Genomic DNA, 2,881 nt, shown 5'->3' with positions numbered 1-2,881 from the left:
ATCCTATCTGGTTTCTACTATGAGATGTAGAGGAAAGTCTACTGGAGCACATCTGGGAACAATTTTATTCTGGATAAAAAGGTAGAGGCTACTGAAGAAAAGGCCCATCTTTTTTCCTATTGAGAATGCCACTACGATGCCTGGAAGTCTAGCAGCAACTTTATGATCATAAGGTAATAAACAACATATTAAAAGTCAACATCCTGATGAAGACAGAGCCCAAAGAGCAAACAGGTCTTTAATGATACTCTTCAATATTTTATTACTAAAACTGAAAGCATTCTAGATACTCACTGGTGTTTTGGTGGGTTTGGGGTTTTTGGGTTTTGTTTTGTTGTTTCTTGTTAGTAATTGTTTCTGCTACTAAATACTCAAAAGCCTCACATAGAACTATACTTTTGGAGGAAAAGAGCCACTCTTCATCACTGACATATAGAACAGCTCCAAAGTAAGAAATGAGCCAATCTCATAAATGTGGAAATTTATCAGGAATAAAGGAGAAAATGAAGCAGCAGGACAACCATACCTGTAAGCAATGGTGATGGCAGGGGATTTTCCTGTGCTGTTGGGAGCAAGGATAGACAGGTACATATAAGGCAACAGTCAAAGCACAAGTTCTAGAACCAAGCTGCCTGGCTTCAAGCCTACTTCCATCATTTATTGGCTCTATGACTTTGGACAAATTACCAAATGTCCATGTGCCCTTATTTCTTCATGTAAGATGAGGATGAAAACAGAACATGACACAGATGTGTTATAAGGACAGGATGAGTTAATACAAGTAAAGCTATTAGAAACACAAATATATAATTTATTAGTGATTGTGGGTGGCACACAGTCAGGCTCCCTCGCACATGCTCATCATCTAGCCAGAGGCACTCTTCCCTCACCTCTTTGTGTGACACTTCCTCTGGAAAGCTTCCTTGATGAGTCTACCATGGCTAAGTTGCTTCAGTGATGTGAATCTGTGGCTTTCCCACATGTCTGCCATGCTTTGTGGCAAGTCATGTTTAACTTCTCCAGAAATGTCTTCTCCGGAAGAATGGAAGCTCCTTAAGGAAATATATCAATTGTGTCCTGCTCATCTTTTAGTAATAAAAGAATGATGGAAGGAAGGAAGTGTCAAGGAAGCGTGCATTGGGGATGGATGGTGAAGGTGTGATGTGGCAATGAAACTCAGAAAACACACAGTCCAAGGAGAGAGACAACAGCATTACATACGGCCCAGTGTCAGTCAATTGGAGAGTGAGACTATAGGTGCAGGATGAACTCCATCTCAGTGCTCTCCTTGCTGTGCTAAGAACCAGGTGTTAAGTTGTTAGGGAGGCTAGGGTGGACAGGCTCGTGGTGGCCCAGAGGAGTGCAGGAGGTTGAGAATAAAGACCCAAAAGCCCAGGTGTCAGACAGTGGAAGACCAAATCATGGTGGCAGTAGGACAGGGGAGATGGATGTGAGAATTTACACTGCTTCAAAGAAAGCAACAGAATGTGGCTACTAAGTTGATGAGGAGAGCAAGAAAAAGCAAGGAGTCAATGACTCTGAGGATGCTGAGTAGAGTGGGGGTCTACTGGCAAAGAAGGCAGAGCTTCTACAGAAGAGCTACATAAAAGGGGGAAGGGATGCTGTTGCTTTGAGGAATATTGAGTTTGAGGAGCTAGGGAGACAGTCAAGAGGAGATGCAAGATACCCACCTGGAAAAGCAGCCTAGGAGGCACACAGCTGGAGACAAGTTCACCAGGGAGGCAGTGGGGGGAAGATGACGGTGGCTGTTCCACAGCGGCCCTGGACCGTGGAGCAGCTGTGCAGTGAGCGACTACCCAAGAAGGACATTATCAAGTTTCTATAGGACCACGGTTCAGATTTGTTTCTTGCAGAATGTAAGGTATTAGGAAACATTCAAAATGTGGCCCAGGGGATCCCTGGGTGGCTCAGCGGTTTAGCGCCTGCCTTTGGCCCAGGGCGCGATCCTGGAGTCCCGGGATCGAGTCCCACGTCAGGCTCCCGGCATGGAGCCTACTTCTCCCTCCTCCTGTGTCTCTGCCTCTCTCTCTCTGTCTATGATAAATAAATAAATAAATCTTTTAAAAAAAATGTGGCCCGGACAGCTAACAAGGACCATTTGGTTGCAGCCTACAACCATCTTTTTGAAAGTAAGTGTTTCAAAGGTACTAAAAGTATAAGTAAAGTGTCTGAGCAGGTGAAAAATGTGAAGCCTAATGAAGATAAACCCAAAGAAAACAAATGTGAAGAGACTCTGGATGAGGGTCCACCAAAATATATAAGATATGTCCTTAAAAAAAGGAGATAAAACCAACTTTCCCAAAACGGGAGATGTTGTTCACTGCTGGTATACAGGAACACTACAGGATGGGACTGTTTTTGATACTAATATTCAAACCAGTTCAAAGAAGAAAAATGCCAAACCTTTAAGTTTTAAGGTTGGAATAGGCAGAGTTATCAGAGGATGGGATAAAGCACTCTTAACTATGAGTAAAGGAGAAAAGGCTTGACTAGAGATTGAACCTGAATGGGCTTATGGAAAGAAAGCCTGACGCCAAAATTCCACCAAATGCAAAACTCATTTTTGAAGTGAAATTAGTGGATATTGATTGAAATAGCAATGCTTCAGATATAAAGCCATTAGAAATAAAAAATGGCCTTGAAGAAACTTATGTAACTACAACTCGTTACTATTGTAAGGGAAGAGTCAACCGGAAAATTCAAGAACTCAGATATTGTTTACCCAATCCCCAACTTTTAATATATGTAATCCATCATAATTCCCTAAGTTTGAAATATTTTACTGCAGCTGTGTAAAATATTAGTTAAGGTGAAATGACTTTCCTTTTACCTCATGTTGTAAACTAAAAGGCTCAATAAA

At 42.0% G+C, this 2,881-nt stretch overlaps 1 pseudogene; it reads left to right on the top strand.

Annotated features, from left to right (window-relative positions):
- Nucleotides 1-2,089: 2,089 nt before the first annotated feature.
- On the top strand, nucleotides 2,090-2,648 carry LOC144319221 (peptidyl-prolyl cis-trans isomerase FKBP3 pseudogene; annotated as a pseudogene).
- The last annotated feature ends 233 nt before the right edge of the window (nucleotides 2,649-2,881 follow it).

This window comes from Canis aureus, chromosome 8 (genome assembly GCF_053574225.1).
Source record: "Canis aureus isolate CA01 chromosome 8, VMU_Caureus_v.1.0, whole genome shotgun sequence".
Lineage (NCBI taxonomy): Eukaryota > Metazoa > Chordata > Mammalia > Carnivora > Canidae > Canis > Canis aureus.
The sequence above is the reverse complement of the archived record's forward strand: the minus strand, read 5'-3'. Positions and strand labels throughout refer to the sequence as shown.